The 19902-nt window shown below is 43.4% G+C and overlaps 1 pseudogene across 3 annotated transcripts in view; it reads right to left on the bottom strand.

Moving 5' to 3' along the window:
* Window positions 1–733: 733 nt before the first annotated feature.
* Window positions 734–19902, bottom strand: part of LOC123789416 (putative G protein-coupled receptor 141 pseudogene) — a 30241-nt pseudogene continuing 11072 nt past the window's right edge. The window contains exons 2-4 of one of the 3 annotated variants that reach the window (XR_006778814.2): window positions 8306–8372; window positions 7085–7210; window positions 734–5286 (exon numbers count right to left, since the gene is read on the bottom strand). The product of XR_006778814.2 is annotated as a putative G protein-coupled receptor 141 pseudogene, transcript variant X1 (transcript). The other 2 variants (XR_015724060.1, XR_015724061.1) reach the window with 2 other exon arrangements.

The following is a 19902-nucleotide window of genomic DNA, read 5'->3' as shown; positions in this document are numbered from 1 at the left end:
AAGGTTTTGCCAGCCAGGAGCATGAGCAAGAAAGGAAGGACAGGGCAGACCTGTGGTGGCTGCAGCTGGTGTCCTGTGTGGGGGTTTGCAAGAGGGAGGCTTCCTGGCCCTCAGGGCTGTGGGCTGGAGCAATCCTAAGCTGCTTAATACAAACATACATGACTTTTTTCTATAACCAAAAGCTAGTGATATCTGGGATATCTTGAGTCACACATGTACTCGTTAGGGTTCTCCACAGAAACAGAACCAATGGTATATATATGGAGAGAAAGACAGACAGACGGTACCTGCTGTGCACTGCTATTTGCCCTTTATACAATACCATTTAATTTTTATATCCACTCTGAAGTAGGTTCTATGATTCCCATTTCACATAGGAGGAAAGTGAATTTCGGAGAGATGCAAGGCCAGTCTCCTATGAGAACATGTTCCTCAGGTCCATCTCTGGATGATCTCTGGGTGATGCCAAACTGTGCTGTCTAATATATTAACCGTTACGCATGGGTGGCCACTGAAATGCAGCTACTCAGAATTAGAATGTGCTACAAGCCTTAAATACACACCAGATTTTGAAGAGCTTAATATGAATAAAAGAATGCAAAAAATCTCATTAATAATTTTTATATTGATTGTTTCTTTAAATAATAACATTCTGGATAGAATGAGTTACATAAAGCATATTATTAAATTCAATTTCACCTGTTTCTTTTTAGCTTTTTAATATGGCAACTAGAAAATTTTATTTTATTTTATTTTATTTTTAAAGATTTTATTTATTTATTCGACAGAGATAGAGACAGCCAGCAAGAGAGGGAACACAAGCAGGGGGAGTGGGAGAGGAAGAAGCAGGCTCATAGCAGAGGAGCCTGATGTGGGGCTCGATCCCAGAACGCTGGGATCACGCCCTGAGCCGAAGGCAGACGCTTAACCGCTGTGCCACCCAGGCACCCCGGCAACTAGAAAATTTTAAATCACATATGTGGCTCACCTTTGCGACTTGCATTCTATTTCTACGGAGCAGCACTGAACTAGAATTGCATTTGTAGTGAGTCATGAATTGTTCCAAGTTGCATAACAAGTCACCCCCACCCCCCAAATCTAATGGCTTAACACAGTCATTCCATGATATCTCTCAATCGTATGGATCAGGATTCAGGCAGGATTGAGTGGGCAATTTCTCTGCACCAGGTGACGTGGACTGGGATCACTCGGTGGTATCCACGTGGCAGCTGGGTGGTCTGGCGAGCCCAAGCAGCTTCGTCATATGCCTGCTGCTTTGGCTGGAAGGCTGGGCTTCTCTGGGCTCATCACCCCTTTGTCTCCAGTTGTTCGTGGCAGACACCTCCAGGTGTTCTCCCCCGCAGGGAAGTCGAACTTCTTCCATGACACCTCAGGCTCCAAGAGCAAGTGTTCCAAGAGACACGAAATGGAGGTTTCCGGTCTCTTAAGGCCCACTTCTGGAAATTGGCAGTGTCCTTTCTCCTGTGTTCTGTTGGTTGGCGCAGTCATAAATTCCACTCCCAGTGAAGGGTAAGGGATACAGATTCCATCTCACAATGGGAGCCGTGCCAAAGCATTTGTGTCCGTTTTTAATCTAGCAAGTTAATCCAGGGCAGCAATTCTCATACTTTAGCTCACATCAGAATCACCTAGAGGGCTTGTGTTAGAACACATTATCATTGGCTTCCACATCCAGAATTTCTGAATCAGTCGTTCTCAGGTAGAGCTCAAGAATTTGCATTTTTAATAAGGTCCCAGATGTTGCTCCCGCTGGTGGTCCTCTCGGAACCACACTCGAGCACCAGTTATCCCTACATCAATATGACTAACAAAGAGCAATTCCTGCCACTCCCAGCTGTCCCTTTGCCACCTTCACCCTAAATCACCCCAATGGATTTCCATGTACTATCATATATTCCTTCTCCTATGCTTCGGGGATAGAAGCAAAGCTTATACAATACCAGACACAGTCCTTATTGACTCAGAAAACAGGCAACCATGTGTTCGTTATCATGAACAGTGGGAGCAGGCAGGAACTAACAATGGATTATAAATCTCAGACACAAGTGCCTTATGTGGCAGCATTCCACAGGTGTAAAGAACTCGCTGACTGTACTTGTTACCTCCTACTGCATAATACATTATTCTGAAACTTACTGGGTTAAGACAACAAACATTTATTATCTCATAGTTTCATGGCAGGAATCTGGGAGCAGATTAGCTGAGTGGTTCTGGCTCAGGGTCTCTTACTGAGGCTGCACTCAACGTCAGCCAGGGCTGCAATCACCTCAAGACTCAAATAGGAGAGGATTTGCTCCTGAGCCCACTCTGTGTCTGCTGGCAGGTCTCAGAAGACCCACTTCCAAACTCTTTCATGTGGTTGTTAGAAAGTCTTGACTCTTTGCCACTTGGGTTGCTCCATGATGTGGCAGATGGTTTCCTCCAGAGTGAAGCAATCCGCAGACAGCAAGAAAGAGAGAAAGGATGCCCAAGATGGAAGCCATAGTCTTTTTATAACCTAACACTGGAGGTGATATCTCATTGCTCTGCCCTATTTCATTCATGAAAAGTCAGTAGTAAAAGGGGAAATTACACAGAGGCAGGTATATCAGGCAGGACTCATTAGAGGCCTCCTTAGCTCTGCTGCCCACAGTATTAAAAGGAATTCATGGAACCCAACAAAGTAGTAAGTTGAATACTGACTATATCCTAAAGTTACACAATCAATCACAATCTTGAAGTTACTCGGGACATATCATATCCCCTTAAAAAGTGATTACACGTAATTTAAGTGCACGGCTATTTATCTCTTTCTATGACAGCAGGCTTATAAAATGGCTCTTCTATAGTATTTTAAAATATTATTAATAATTATAGAATAATAATGACAAATTCTTATAGGCAAAAAAAGGAATAAGCATCCATTTAGTTATTGACTTAATAATTACATAAAGCATGAGATTAACATTGACCAATAGCATCAAAGCCTCCAAAATATATTTTTATATGAATCAACATTCTGAATTTATCTTAAAATTATTTGCAAAAAGGTGTCACTGGATTTGGAAAGTAAGTAATGTTGTTATCCTGAGGACCACATGCCAGGCACTATGACACTATTTAACACACGTTGCTGTCTTATTTCAATTTTACCAAAACCCTATAACATAGGGAACGGGGGCTCAGAGATTATAAACACTTCATCCATGATTCCATAGTTACTAAAAATCTTTGAATCCACATGCCCAGAGGACTCCCAACCTCTGTTATATTAACTATGCTACCTTGTTAACCAGTAAGGCTTTGGTTATTTAATTCATTAAATTTAATATCAGAGGTAGCATTATTATAAGCAAGGCATAAGGACATGTCAATTTCTTTGTCAGGTAAGTACCAACTAACACAATAAAAATAACCAAGACAACCAACTTGGATTCTACTTATCTCAATCCAAGTTGCTCCTCTTGGTTATTTTTATTGAGTTTAACTGATGCGAGTTGATTTTCATTTTGCAATATTACTTGGTCATATAGGGTACCTTGAACAAGCTTAATAACAGTCCCACACTCTCAAAAGTTTGGGCTCTAATATAGTCTAATATAGCATGCTTCAACTAAGACCAGCTGATTTCCACCTTTTCCAATTTATTTTCCTGCTCAATGGATGCATGTCTGGAAACATCGATCTGGGAGGCGTTCTCTATTTCCTAAGTACCTACTAAGTCTTAGAATCAAACCATATTAACGCTCCAGTAATCCTGGAAGGGTTTCCTCCCAAAAGTCAAGTCTATTGACTATCGAAGCTAGTTCTTTCCTCCAAATAACCACAGCCAGCAGCCATCACTTCCCCAGCTATCAGTCATTTTCAAGAGGTATGTATCTCAGGTTGAGCATAAGTTAAATAAGTTAAGGCTTATTAGGGTGATAAGAGTCCATATCTTCAAATTCTCTGGACCTTGAAGATTAGATAGTTTGGAGGTGGAGGGGGAGAACATGCTAGGATCAAAGCTCAGCAAGAGCAAATGCAAAGAGACCAGGCTGGATTGTTGCATAGGAAAGGCAGTAGTTGTGCTAAGCAGGAGTAAGCACTGCATGAAAAAGAGGTAGCAGTTGAGTCTGGAAAGGATGTTTGGGGTCAACTTGAGTAGAGCTATGGAAATGGAACACATTCTACAGTTAATGGAGATCATCCAGGAAGAGGGGAACAATCAGTCTTCATTACCTTTTCATGGAAAAATAATTCCGGTGACAATCAAGAGCAGGGAATTTGAAAAATTTTGAAATCATGGTAGCAGCCATTCATTTGAAACTATTTTGTCACAATGGTAAAAAACTGAATACAAAGTGAGTGACAAAGAGTATTTTTAATGGATAACCCCACCTATGAAACACACCATATCCAGGCAACAGACAGTAGTCAAAGCAACAAAAATTTCATTATAAAGAACTAACTCAGATTTGTCTATCTCTGAGTAATTTTGAATAAAATGCACCCGGAATACATGGTGGGGTATAAAACAGACCACTATTACTAGGAGGAAGAAGAAGCTCTTGATTTGAGCTCTATAGTCTTGATGTGCCCACATGTCAGGCCAGAGAGCTTTTATCAGTTGAACGATAACACCCATCTGTATCAGAAAGAGTATCACAACCGTTGAGATCATAATGACAATCATAGCGTAGTTCAAGATAATGAGTTCCCCGCGGTTGAGATCTTTGTAGAACTCAAAGCATCGTCCTTGTTCTGAGTAACCTGGATGTACGCCGTATTGTAAAAGTAATATTGGCCAAAAAACAAGGTTACCCATGGTCCAAATAACAATGCTTAAAACTACCATGTGGTACTTTTGCAACTGTTGCATTTGGAGTTTCTTAAAATAGATGAGCAATCGGAGTATGACTATGGCCACATAGAAAACAAAGGTGAAGTACATATGACCGTATATTATGCTGCTGACCAGTCGGCAAAGAAAGGATCCGAACTCCCAGACCTCTAAGATATAATAGCTGAGGCGGAATGGGAGGCTGACCAGGAGGATTGAGTGTAGCACTATGATATTGAGAACAATCAGGGCAATCATTGACTGGCTTTTCCTTTTGCACATCATACGTGACATCAATACTGTCCCAGTAGTGCCTCCAAGCAAAACCACGCTGTAGAGTGTTACCAGAATCATCCTGCAGTGCCCCTTGCAGTGGCCTTGTTCTGTGCTTGAGGCGTTTGGCAGGGTGGTCGTATTGATGGGCTCCATGTTTCACCACAAAATGCTTAGAAGACCATAAGCCCCTAAATCAAAAGTTTTACAAAATTATAATGGATATATTGAAACTATGCCACCACACTTCTGCAATCCCAGACGATTGGTTACAAACCTCAAGCTGTATACCCAATAAATATTGTCAGGGACTCCGCTTCATTACCCAAACAGATCGAAGAGATGGAGTGAAGCAAAATCACAAAAATAAATTTGTTTAAATATAAAATTCATAACTGTACAGCCAGGCATTCTATTAACAGATATGTCTAAGCTCACATACCAGGGCTGGGATTAGCATGAGACACATTAGCCTGCGGCATAAAATTTAAGAAAGGGCCAGAAACTCAGTAGTCAAAATCCATGCTATTTTAATGAAATTTTTTTGAAAAATCAAAATTAATGCAAAAAAGTCACGATGAATAAAATAACAAAATTTTAAATAAAGGTAGAGGCAGGATACACACAGCACATGCTCGTATCAGATCTACAAAGGTCATTCCTCCTATTGTCAGAATCCAATTTGGGATAACATAGAGAAGACCATAAAATTGTGTACAATTATTGTAAGAAGATGCATCAGACATTTTATTTTATTTTATTTTATTTTATTTTATTTTATTTTATGACTGATGTATTTTATTTATTTATTTATTTATTTATAATAATATTTTTTTATTGTATTATGTTAGTCACCATACAGTACATCCCTAACATCAGACATTTTAAAATATTTTCTACTAGGGGCGCGTGGCTGGTTCAGTCCACAGAGCATGTGACTCTTGTCCTCGGGGTTTAAGACCCACGCTGGGCAGAGAGCCTACTTTAAATAAATAAATAAATGTATATAATCTTTTCTATGACTAGCTTTTGAGCAGCGAGCAGCACATACCATACATACTCCCTGCACTCTTTTCTTCTTGCTAACCCTGAATCTATTCTTAGACGAATGTCTACCTTTGGTGACAAGTTGGGGTTGGTGGTTGAGTTCTGTTAAGTTTTTTTTTTAAGATTTTATTTATTTATTTGAGATAGAGAGATAACGAGAGAGAGCAGGCAGAGGGAGAAGCAGACCCCCCGATGAGCAGGGAGCCCGATGTGGGGCTCTATCCCAGGAGCCCAGGACCATGACCTGAGCCAAAGGCAGATGCTTAACCGACGGAGCCACCCAGGCGCCCCTGTTTAGTTTTTATGTAAGTTTTTCAGGTATGGGTGTGTAAGGAGCAGTGACCGCGTAGCCATCTGCCATCCTGGAATGAGCGCCAGCTCTGTCACTGAGTCGCTGTGGGAGTGTGCGTGAGTCACCCAGCTCCACGGAGCTCGGGCTGTGAAATGGGAAAGGTCGTACTGCCTATGTGAAGGGGTTATTGGAAAATTACATGAGCTAGGGTACTTGCGACAGCTTGGTAACAACAGCAGAAAAAGCCATGTAAAAGTTATGATTCTTGGGGCGCCTGGGTGGCACAGCGGTTAAGCGTCTGCCTTCGGCTCAGGGCGTGATCCCGGCGTTATGGGATCGAGCCCCACAGCAGGCTCCTCCGCTATGAGCCTGCTTCTTCCTCTCCCACTCCCCCTGCTTGTGTTCCCTCTCTCGCTGGCTGTCTCTATCCTGTCGAATAAATAAATAAAATCTTTAAAAAAAAATAAAATGTTTCTTATAAAAAAAAAAAGTTATGATTCTTAACATGAAACAACAGAACCAAAAAGACATTTCCCCCTTTCCCCTTATTCTGTATCTAGGCAGGTATACAGTTAGTCACACAAAATTGTTATGGCATCAGTAAGTATTTGATGAATATCCGGTGATAAAAAATAAAAACTTTTTCAAACCTTTGATTGGACAGTATGGGACTCAGGCATCAACAGGTCAGACTTCTCTGTCCAGAAGGATCTGTGTCCATTTTCCTCATGTATCTCCCGCCCACCTGGCCAGAGGCAAAGTTTGAGCATTTCTATCTGAGGAAGAAGTTATTCCACAGTGAATGTCTAAAATACCTTCAAATTTTTCTTCTGCTACTCCAGCATCTCCTCAGAGGGAATAACTAAATTTTTTTGAACATTGGACCTGACATATTTAAATGCTGTCAAATAAGATTTTATTTTAACTCAAAAATGTAATTATAACTTGCATAACAACCAAAATTTTATGTGCTGGAATATGCATTTTCACAAAGTACATATTTAAAATATATAACGCTGGGGTGCCTGAGTGGCTCAGTCAGTTGGGTATCTACCTTCAGTTTGTGTCATGATTCCGGGGTCCTGGGATTAAGCCTCGAGTCAGGCTCCCGGCTCAGTGGGGAATCTGCTTCTCTCTCAACCTCTCTCTCTGCCCGCTCGTGCTCTCTCTCTCAAATAAATAAATAGAATCTTTAAAAAAATTTGTTTTAAATAAAATATATAATGCTTATGTGATTTGTGTGTGAAACAGAACAGTTTCATCTAACTTATGAACAAATATGATACTAATTTAGTTTTAAAATTTTAGCGGTCCTCAAGTCTAAGAAGACAAGATTCAAGTTTGAAATTATTTTAAAGCAATGAAAATCTAAATTATTTGTCAGTTGCACAGTTTAAATGGATACACCTCCCCAGGCAGCATGACATTTGGAAACAGGATACCCTGCCACTTACTAGCAGCTTAATCGTGGGACAGATGCTTAACTCTAAAGTTGTCTCTTCAGCTGTAAATATGGGAATGAGAAGATCTATTTGTAAGAAGGAAGTTGGATTGTGTCTGCAAAGTACCTTACAGATTCCCTGACATAGAATAGGGCATCAAAGTGCCAATGCCACTTCTCCCTCCATAATATACACAAGGATGTTTCATAAACACAAGATCCCATTCTCCTCAGTTACTTCTCAGAATTGTCCTAAAAATATTTAAATGTGTGGAGACTACGTTCCACCATTTTGTTTTGTTTTTCCCTCAAGACTTAAGGACATGACCCCCACCTCCCTGCCAAACATTATCGTCCAATAGCCTGTAATTTCTAGGTACTTCTTTGCTTGTTTTCTATGCAGAAACAAATGACTACCCAGACTACTTACCTGTTCTTTCCCTTTTAGGATTTGCTTCTGGTAGAAGGCTTAGGGCACGCTGCTCATTTGTGGGGATCTACATCAGGGCAGGCAATAAGAACGAGTGGCTAGAATCAAGACTCCAGTAACGACAAGAGAAATCTTGGGGTGGGTAATGAATGACAAACGCGCTTTCGACTAAAGGCTTCCAATGTTGAAGTCAAGATGGAGGGCCCAGATAAACCTCCTGGGCCACAAACGGATGTTTGTCTCTGTAGCTCATGGTTAAAAAGATAAAAGAGCGTTCTTATACGTAAAGACTTTCATTTTTACTGTCAGTGATTTATTTGCAGAAATTTTTTTTATTAACCTGAAAAACTTCCAGTTTTCTTTTTTCCAAAAGCTGCCTCTTATCATACTTGTGTTTTAGCTCAAATGTTTTACATTCAGAATATAAGAATGATCTAGAGGAGTACTTCCTCGGAGACATTCATATTCTCAATAGTGTGCTCAAAATGTAGCTCTGTATTTCAATTTTCAAAGACTCCCTTCCCTCAGTAACCGTATTTGGAGATTGGTTCTTTGGAAGCCCAAACCTCTGTGCTGTAATTTCTACAAGAGGGCTCATTTCCTTTTCCTCAAAAGTCTTTCCTTTTCTTACATCAACCTCACTTTCCACCTTCGTAATCCTCTTCAGCTGTGCTAAGACCCCAAAGCATATTTTTAAGGAAGCATTGGGTTTAGGACATGTAAAGATACAAGAGACCAACATACCTTCCTGTGGTAGGCAAACCTAGCCCCAAATCGTACTACTGTTCAGCTACAGGAATTCAAACGGATAAAAACTCGATCACCTGTATAGCAAATTCATGTCAGCCTACATTTAGGTAACTGATAAAATTCTCACTGACTTTGGAAAAGTGAGTATTGTCCCCAGTTGTGCTATTTGCTACACGATCATCCAACAGTGCTTAGGGCCGCAGAGGTATAAGCAACAGAATCTAAAAGTAATGGAGCCATAGTGACTAACATAACATAATAAAAAATTAAAATAAAATAAAATAAAAGTAATGGAGTCATATACTTAATTATTTAAAAACAAAACAAAACAAAACAAAACCCTCTCATTCGAAGATGAGATTTCTAACTCTTCCTGTCAAAAGCAAATTCATATCAACTCAACCCAGGTGGAAAAATTTCACACGGAACCAACATTTCAACCAGTTTTAAATGTTTCCTTAAATCAAATAAATTCAAAAATACAAATTCTAGCTTGTAAGCCTGGATTGATCTGGCAGACCTCGTTTTTTAAATAAAACGTGTTTCTAGAATCCACGGGTTAAAGCATGTTCCCATAGAAACCATGCTATTTTTAGGGGTTGCTTGTCTGCTGAAGGACTAACTGGGAAATGAGGGAGGTGTGACCAAGAGTTGCACACAAAAATAAATTCAGGTATAATTTGGGACTATGGCCAGCACACAAATTTATTGTTCACACTGACGATGTAAGGATTCCATGGTACTAAAATGTGTGTATATTGTATTTACAGCACTGTGCAGTTCATATTTTTTTCCCACTATACCTAAAATTCAGCTCTTTTTTTTTTTCCCTTGGACAGTGCCCAGATTTTCAGCAAGAAATAACAAAACCTTAATAGGAGAGCTGAAAACTCACCAAGACCAGAAGAGTACAAAAACTGTCTTCATTAACCGATGACGTCATCACAATTCAGAGTTTAGAAAGTTACTACAGGCTGTAGGGCCAGTTGGGGAGTAGATAAGGTTGACGACCACAACCTCGTTTCAAGCCTTCATGTCCACTACACCACGATATACAACTGTGAACTTGAGATCATTTCTGGGAGCCCCATTAACAATCTGGGGCTTCAATTTCCATCTTTTCTATGATAGCTAGAATCTTATTTTGGGGATGAACCACAGTGCTTAAATAAAAGTACATTTTAAAATCCTACAAAGTTAAAATTCCTCTTCAAATGTAGTTCTTTGCCCCCAAATAAACTGTTAGAGTAAGGCATTAACGTTGGTGATTATCCTAAGTCGGTTTTCAGAAGACAAAGTCAGTTTGTCCTGCTCAAGAGCAGGTCTGAAGCAGACGCTGGGGGAGATGCCACCATCTGACCCACTCTTCCCATTCCATGGAAGATGTCATCTGAGAAGGCCATCGGTGGGTAGTCTCTGCTCCGAGAATGATGTGGTGGGTGTCCCTTAGCATCCTACAGTTGTTCAATTGCCACCATGAAACATCCTTAGGAAAGTGGTAACGAAATCTGCAACTGCTAATTCCCAAGCCTGTTTCTACTCCTAGGTCATTAACCAAGACCCTGAAGTGCCAGACACGATGCCCTGTTTGACCCCAAACACCAGAGACGAAGCCCACCCAGACACTGGAGGCAGCCCCTGGCACTTGGACCTCTCCCGACTCTGGGCACCTGTGTTCTTGGTCCCTCTCCTCATCTCTCTGTGTGTTCATGTGGGTGGCTTCCTCCGTCTCACTCTCTCCCGGGTGCACCATACCTTTCTTCCATGGAGACATGGGATTTGAAACCAGAAGGGTCCAGACAGACCATCCCACATCCCTCCCCTCCATTTCACAGACGGGAGATGGAGGCCCAGATGGGCCCTTCTGTCCCTCTCCCTTTTCTCCCCTGAGGAAGGTGACCCAGGGCAGCATTTTTGAACAGCTTTAGGTGTCAAGCAAACTGAAGAGCATCAAACCCATATATTTAATTTTTTAAATTAAATATTCTCTGGCATTGATGTTCTAGGAGAGCTATCATCTCAAGTAATGAAACCAAAGTTGGCGCAGAAAAGTCTGAGATGGTTGAGAGGCAGTGGGATGTGCTGGGAAAGCTCAGGGGGCTGCAGGCTGGGGGACATTTCCTCTGCTATAGCTATGATGTTACACTTTCCTCTCCTGTTCCAGGGAGCAGGTGGGAGCCCGCAGAGCATCATGCTAGGGAGAACCTAGACACATGCGGGAAACCTCACATTTCCAGAGCAGCATTCTCCCCAGTGCTTGGGAGAACCAGGCTTTTTATTTTTTAGGCTGGAGGACTGTAGTTTCTGTACCTACTGATACAAACACTTGTGCTCTCAATGACCTCCTTGGTGATGTAGGTCAAGTACTCACTGTTCCGAAAGAAGAAATGTGTCACACTTCCGTGGCTCAGCAAAGGCCTAGAACTGAGAAATCCTGATCTGTAAAGATAGGCGAGAGGCACTCCTTATATATCAATTGAAATCTGCAGAATTTTTTCTAACAGCCAAAGACCTTTCAGGGAGGAAGGTAAATGGAACACAATGATCTCTTTGGGGTTTAAAGCGATTAAATAAAACATGTTTGATGGTTTAGAGTGGTCACAAATGAAACCAGCTATCATAAAAGGCCAAGAAGGACCCCAAAGAGAAAACGCATTGTCCAGGAAGGATCCAGATGGGTGATCTGGCTGTCATACAAGAGCCTAGAGATTCTCTAAGGAGGGCCGAATCAAGGCACGATTTAAGGGTAGGACTGCACCCTCCCCCGACGCAGATCCCATTTGTTTTACGGTTTCTTTTTATGGAAGATGATGCCTCTGTACAAACTCAGAGAGCTGGTGTCTAAAAGCCTGATGCAGTTGTGTTTGTCTACCGTGTTTGTTGCTGCGTGGCACCCTGATGGGGCATATATCAGAGAGTGAAGGGAAACATTGCAGGATCAGCAGCTGTAAACAGCGCACCCAGCAAGACTACTAGAGCGTCCTGTTTCCAAGGAAGCCCGTCCTTGGTTACCATGGTGATTCCTCGGCCTAGCAGAGCCCCGCCTTGGAGCTGTGCGATCCTGGAGGTTTATCACAGGCAGGATCTCAGCCGGCACAGGGTACCTGCAGAGTGTGGCGCCAGTACGTGCACCCAGAAGTCAGCAGTGGTAGAGATCAGCTGTGATGGGGACAGCTGGTTCTGTGCTCTCGGGGCAGGTGGCAGCAGCAGCCACGCACCAAGGAGGACGGACTTAATACAGGAGTATAAGCCATCCTTGAGATTCCTTAAAGGACCTGGGGTGGGACTTCAGAATAAAATCGGTATTTCCAACCATGTGAGTACGTGGGGCTTTGTCGTCACAGTTTGAACATCGAAAACAATATGATAATGGCTTTTAATCCTCAGTTGTGAAATGAGACCTCCTGGTTATATATTTAAAAAAGCAAGCCCTTGCAATCTAGAGTACTTTACCTATCATAATGAATACATTACTTATGTAGTTTTAAGCCCATTTTAACCCAAGTGGACCCCATGCCACTGATGCCAACCTGCTGCTCTGGTCTGCTTTTCCCGAGTACTGGGGCACGTGGCAAATCAGAATTGCATTGCCTTGACCTGTCTCCCTGCCTGGTTCCCTTCTACTTGGGCCTTTCCAGGTTTTCCTCTCCCTTGTGCTGCGGGTGTCATGAAAGGGATGTGGCAGGACAGATAGGACTTGGAAGACCTCGAGCCAGGATGAGAGAAGGAGGGCTGTAGAGACACAGGTCCAGGTGCAGGACAGAGACAGAGGCTGTTCTAAGAGGTGGTTACTCTTAGATGGGAAATGGTCTGATTGCCTTGGAGATGCCTGACCCTGAATTGAGAAGTCAGCCCTGCTTTCCTTTAGCCACTCCTGCAACCACACCGTTCCATCCGGGGGAGAACCCGGTAGACCTCACATGTCTGACAGCAGAAGACAATGATCAAGGGAGGTAAAAGGAGGAATCCTAGAGGGAAAGGCTCCAGGTGAGGCACTAGGGCATAAATGGGCAAGACAATAGTACGAAAAAGTCCACCAGGGAGAGGGGTCGTCATGGTGCCAACCCAACGGTTGAGAACAAAGGCTCTTTCTCCTCTTTGGGAGAATTAAGGAAGGTGTGGCAGCTCCTCTTCAGTCTCTCTAGGGAGTAAAGCAGGTCACTCTGCCCAGAGGGCATCTTGTTCTACATCATTTCCTGAACGGGCCCTGGTGCTAATCGGCGAGTAGCAAGGCCCTCGTCCACTTCTGCCCTACTTCCCAAGAGTTGGCTGTTAATATCCCATCCTTCTGAAGCCGAGGGTACAGGAAGGGTTGCAGAGGATATCGATATCTCACCGGTCTGCAGTATGATGTAGGGCAGGCAACACAGATTTAGCGTGGCCTCTTTCGTTCACGAGTGAGGGGATCCTGAGGACACTGAGCCTCGCCTCTGTATCGGAGGCAAGTCTCAACCCCCATCTATGTCTGGGCCTGGGAGGGTTGGGAACGGGAACCAGAGAAGCATAGGGATCTGATTTTGTGTCTAAAACCTTGGAGCTCACCACGGTTCAAGTGAACTGGGGTAGAATTTGAGGATAAGAAAGGGAACCTACATGTCTAATTATTTCCTGGCCGGAACAGATTTTAGGGGCCAGATAAATTCATTTACAGAGCAACAAGGAAGATATCATTTCAGCATCTAGAGAAACACTGTGCCTTTTACTTTATTTCAGATCTTGAACATTTAATTGATTTTTAAAATTTCTTTTCTCTACCTCTAACGGACCCTTGAGATTTCATCCGATTAGGGAGGACCCCTTGTAGCTGAACAACTCTTGTTCCCCAATGTGTGTGTGTGTGTGTGTGTGTGTGTGTGTGTGTGTGTGTGTGTGTCTGACGTCTGACACCTAAGTTTCTCCTAAATGCATGCTCTTTCTATAACACTATGAGCCTCTGAAGGAGAAGCAACTAATTCCCACAATATGGTTGTTTAACTCTATGTTTTATGTTTTGTATTTAACTTAAATTACTCAGGAGTAATGGAATGTCCTGGTAATAGACCTTTGATGACAAGCTGGACCAGCCTCCCACTACAATAGATAAATGGCCAGACCCTCTCCCTCCAGCGTGCTGGCAGCCAGGGCTTGGGCAAGGGATCCCGCACCGTAATCAGACACTTGTGCCCAGCCCTTGGACATGGGGGCCAGGACTACAAACGCATAGTGAAGCTGGTCTCGATGTGATGTATCCCCACATCCTGGACTTGGATAAGCCCTGCCTCTTAGATCATATCTCTGAGACCATAATCAGGGCAGGAAGTGTGGCAGGATGTTCTGTCAACGTGTATGCAGGGAACATGCTTGACTACCCCTGAGTTAGACATTTCCTACCTGCCAGTCTGTTGTCGCTCCCTAAGAATGTGCCCCTGTCATAGTTCCTTCTCCAGAACATCAGCTTCCTTTCTAGGGATATGACCCTGAGGTAGTCTCTAGCCCTTCTCTGGGCTACCAACACCTGAAAGAATAAGGCCTGCTTTCACCACCCTTGGGGGTGGTCCCCTGAACGATTGCATCAGGATAACTTGGTGGCTTGCTGAAAGTGGCTGCTTCGTCCCACCCACACAGTAGCCGGAAGTACCCTGTTCACAAGCTGCCCCACCCACTCTGACGCGGGTTGAAGCTGAAACTCCGCCTTACTCTCTGCCTCCTTCCCACTGGGCCCATTCATGAACGAGCCTAATGCCAGGTTCACTGCCTCTGCCTGTCTGGATTTGGGTCACATCCACCACCTGGAATTCCTCCCTCGTCTTTGCCCTTCATGGCAGGTTGGACCTGCTAGCCTCTGTCACTTCCTTGGAGCATGTCCTTGGACTGCCCAGCCGCCCCATGAAGCAAGCCCCTTGGGTGCAATCCATCCCTCAGCTTCACCTTTCCTGGCTCAATCTTTCTCCCCAGTGCCCATAACTAAGCCAGTATTCATTATGACATTAACAAGTCCCTATTGAGCCCATGTCCGCATGACGGAAACCCATTGGTTAATCATAAGAAACCCGGACATTTTTTAATTCCTTGAAAGAAAATTCTAGCCATTAACTTAGAGACGGCTTGGAGCATGCACAATATCTTAAGAACTCAAGGTGCTTTTGAGGGAGGTGTCAGTTTTACATTGTGCTCCTCTTTAAAAAAAAAAAATACCCTCTTAGGATGGGGGAAAATTCTTTTTTTTTTTTTTAAAGATTTTATTTATTTATTCGACAGAGATAGAGACAGCCAGCGAGAGAGGGAACACAAGCAGGGGGAGTGGGAGAGGAAGAAGCAGGCTCATAGCGGAGGAGCCTGATGTGGGGCTCGATCCCATAACACCGGGATCACGCCCTGAGCCGAAGGCAGACGCTTAACCGCTGTGCCACCCAGGCGCCCCAAGATGGGGAAAAAATTCTGTGCTATTTTAAAAATAAAGGAATCAAAGATTCTATTGCTTACCCCAAATCACATGGTGCCAATCTGAGTCTAAATCCCAGTTGTCTAGCTCGTCGCAGGTGTCCAATTCAAAGACCGCGCCAGCTCCCCTTTGCCTCCACATAATGCAGCCTGCTAGCAATTTGGAGCCATCCAGAAGGCAGTACCGGAAGTGTTACACGGCCCCCAGGGAAATGAAGCCTTGTCTGCACTCCGCTGTGATAACAGCCCAGGCTTCTTGAATTTGCTTTTCTGCTGGAGCTTCAGCAAAATGTACTCAGCTTTGCCCATCACCAACTTCTATAAGCGTTTGTACTCTTTTTACAATTTACTAATAACAGGGTAATTACCGTAATATCAAGAAGTTTTCTTTCCTTGAAAAAGAGGCTGGTGCGTGCACCTAATTAAAACTGCGTTTCAGGCTCTGAAAAATGTGTCAGATTTTGATCAGCAAAATCCCTTGGGGCTTGGCTTCTCCTTGAAGAGAGTTTATTGGTAAGGGTCTGGTGAAATTTTGAGTTAAAAAGTGATTAGTGAAATTGCTCTTCATTCTAACTAGAGCCTGCAAAAGAGTGCAGAGTGATGGGTTCTGTAGTCACTAGGAAAATAGACAAAATCACTATTTTTTTACTTAGCCAGAAAGAAATGTGAGGTTTCCATGAAGGCTTGAGATGTGCTCCTCAGACTTGGAGACTCTGAAATCTTCGATGGCTAATGGTACCTATTTGAGTTCTTTGAATGGTTAAAATGTGAACCAGGTCACCACAGGATCCATGTTGACTTGAAAATCCAAAAGGAATATATCAATATGGCCAATCCCTTGTGGCCCAAGACTGGAATTGTCAAATTTTAACAATGTGAAGTAAGCAAAGAACTTTCATCTTTAAACATCCTCATCTGCAGACGCCCGGGGAGCTCAGTTGGTTAAATGTCCCACTCTTAACTTCGGCTCAGGTCATGATCTCAGGGTTGCGAGGTCCAGCCCTGCAATCAGGCTCCACGCTCAGTATGGAATCTGCTGGAGATTCTCTCTCTCTCTCTCTCTCTCTCTCTCTCTTCCTCTGCACCCCCCTCTTTCAAATAAATAATCTTAAAAAAAAAAAAACACGCTCATCTGATCCTATATTCCACCAACCGTTGCCCTCTTACTCTCCCTGCAATTTCACAGTCAATGGACATTTTTTGTATCTTAGCTTATTTGGCCTCTTGGCAACATTGGACCCCTTTCTTGAAATACCTTTATTCTTCGGATTCCGCAAGCACCCATCTCCCTGGCTCTCTTATTCCTGCTTATCCAACCAATGCTTGCTGTTCTTCAGATAGAAGCTGGAAGCTATCTAGGAAAGAGAGGAGGTGAGCTCATGGGGACTAGGAATTATTTAATATGTCGTGCTTTCTTTAGTGTATCTGTGCAATAGAACTTTCTGTAATTAAGCACTTGAAACGGGACTAAAGGAACTGAGGAAGTGAATTGTTAAGTTTAATGTAATTTAATCAAATTAGCCACATGTGGCAGATGGCTACCATATTGGACAATGCAGTACAGAGTCTCCGACACAAAACGTGGGCCATGGACCAGCAGCTTGTGCGTTGCTTAGATACCAGTTAGAAATGCAGAATCTCAGGCCCCACCCCAGACCTGTTGAATCGAAATCTGCCTCCTACCAAGATCTCCAGGTGATTCATAAGCACAATAACATTTGAGAAACATTGCCCTGGGAGGTTCATTTTTAAAGCATTACAGTGACAGACGTGTGTGTATCTTAGCACAGCTTCTGGATCTTATTATACCTGAAAAAGTTTCTTTCTGTGAATTTTTACCAAGTCCTCCTTGTCACATTAATCAAATATATTGTTAACCACATCCTAACTGAACTGACATCTAGATGTTGGAACACAAAGATAATTATCATTTCAGAAAGCGGCTGAGTTTAACCTATTGACCTGCATTGTATCTGATTCTTTGGTAGTGCAATCTCCAGTTCCTTTCCTGGGCTCTAAGGAAACGATATCTTCCTTTCAGATAAAGCAGAGAAAAAAGTTGAACCACAGTGTCAGTAGCCCCTGAAGAGGTGACTGGCTTTTTCTATAGTGGAATCAGATCGGCACCCCAAGGCACAAGAGTTCACACAAAACACTTGGAGATCTGAAGCTAGAAAGAAGATTATAGGACAAGTTCATGTTGAACAAAATGTCTCCTCATTCTCGATTGAATGTCTTCATGCTCTGGGATGCTTCCAAAGTGTTCAGGGACACCGCCAACCTCAAAAGAGTCAAGACTCTTGGAATATGGCAGAACCTCCAGTTGTAGTGGCCTTGGTGATGGTCAGCAGGGCTGCAGAGCAGGTCAGGAAGGGAGAGAGTCTCCGGGGCAGGGCATCTGTGTGGCCTCAACTCAGGCTGCCTCTCTGTCCTCAGTTTCTTCTCCTGAGAAATGATCTACTTGGATTCAAAAGAGCCCCTTTTAGGTCAATTCCAGCTCTCACATTCTACCTTCATTTGAATGAAGGTAGAAATGAAGTTAAAAATGGTCGAATAATTATCTTCAAAAGGAAGATTCTTCCCAGCCACTCTTAGAAAATCATGTAATTTATACATTCAACAAATGTTGAATTCTTTCAATGTGTAATGTACAAGGTACTGTTCTGGGCACTGGGAAGTAACCATAAACTGTCCAGTTAGGGTCTGGTGAAACACATCCTTAGGAAAGTGGTAAGTAAATCAACAACTCTTAATTCTCATACCTGTTAACAATCATTGACCAAGACTTTGAAACACTAGTCAGGGTGGCCTGTTCGATCTAAAGGTCCAAAAGCGAAGTACACGGCAATACTGGAGGCAGTATATCCCAGCAGACAATAAACCCACGATGCACAATTAAGCGATAAAAGATCTGGTAGGAAATCATATGCAAAGAATTCAAACGGGACCTGAGATAGTCCCCAAGAATTTGCCTATCATGGTGGCAGTTACGCATAGCTTTCTTGAGGACATGACATCAACGCTGAGACCTGAATGATAAGAGGCAGCCTGACGTGTATAAGAGGGAAAAGCACTCCAGGCAGAGCAATCCACAGATGCAAAGGACACAATGCACGAAGACCTACCTGGGTGGGCTCAAGGAGCAAATCAAATCCAAGGGAGGGAGCACGGTGTGGTATGAATCAAGGTTGAGCACGTGAATGGAGTGCCAGCATAAATGTCTCTCTGCCTGCAGGAGAACTTTCTCTTTTCTTTTTTTTTTAAGATTTTATTTATTTATTTGACAGAGAGAGAGGCAGCCAGCGAGAGAAGGAACACAAGCAGGGGGAGTGGGAGAGGAAGAAGCAGGCTCCTAGTGGAGGAGCCTGATGTGGGACTCGATCCCAGGACCCTGGGATCACGCCCTGGGCCGAAGGCAGACGCTTAACGACTGAGCCACCCGGGCGCCCCAAGGAGAGCTTTTTCTTAATGTCTAATCTCAGTCGTTCTTGCTGTCCTTAAAATCATTCATCCTTTTATCAAATGTAGAGAACACTCTGCCAGGACAAAGTACACATTTATACATATTTAAAGACTAATATGCATGACTGTCAACCATCCAAGACTTTTGGGCACTAGAACATAAGTGCCAGGGATATTTGAAACAACAACAAAAAGAGTTTTTTGCAACATGCTGTTCGATGCTCTTCAGTCACAGAAATGCTGCCCTGGGTCACCTTCCTCAGGGGAGAAAAGGGAGAGGGACAGAAGGGCCCGTCTGGGCCTCCATCTCCCGTCTGTGAAATGGAGGGGAGGGATGTGGGATGGTCTGTCTGGACCCTTCTGGTTTCAAATCCCATGTCTCCATGGAAGAAAGGTATGGTGCACCCGGGAGAGAGTGAGACGGAGGGAGCCACCCACATGAACACACAGAGAGATGAGGAGAGGGACCAAGAACACAGGTGCCCAGAGTCGGGAGAGGTCCAAGTGCCAGGGGCTGCCTCCAGTGTCTGGGTGGGCTTCGTCTCTGGTGTTTGGGGTCAAACAGGGCATCGTGTCTGGCACTTCAGGGTCTTGGTTAATGACCTAGGAGTAGAAACAGGCTTGGGAATTAGCAGTTGCAGATTTCGTTACCACTTTCCTAAGGATGTTTCATGGTGGTAATTGAACAACTGTAGGATGCTAAGGGACACCCACCACATCATCCTTGGAGCAGAGACTACCCACCGATGGCCTTCTCAGATGACATCTTCCATGGAATGGGAAGAGTGGGTCAGATGGTGGCATCTCCCCCAGCGTCTGCTTCAGACCTGCTCTTGAGCAGGACAAACTGACTTTGTCTTCTGAAAACCGACTTAGGATAATTACCAACGTTAATGCCTTACTCTAACAGTTTTGGGGAGAAAGGCTATATTTAAAGAATTTTAATCCCTCAGGATTTTAAAACA

This window comes from Ursus americanus, chromosome 3 (assembly GCF_024610735.1).
Source record: "Ursus americanus isolate L20-20 chromosome 3, mUrsAme1.1.p, whole genome shotgun sequence".
In the NCBI taxonomy this organism is placed as follows: Eukaryota; Metazoa; Chordata; class Mammalia; order Carnivora; family Ursidae; genus Ursus; species Ursus americanus.
This window is presented reverse-complemented; position numbering and strand designations above follow the sequence as displayed.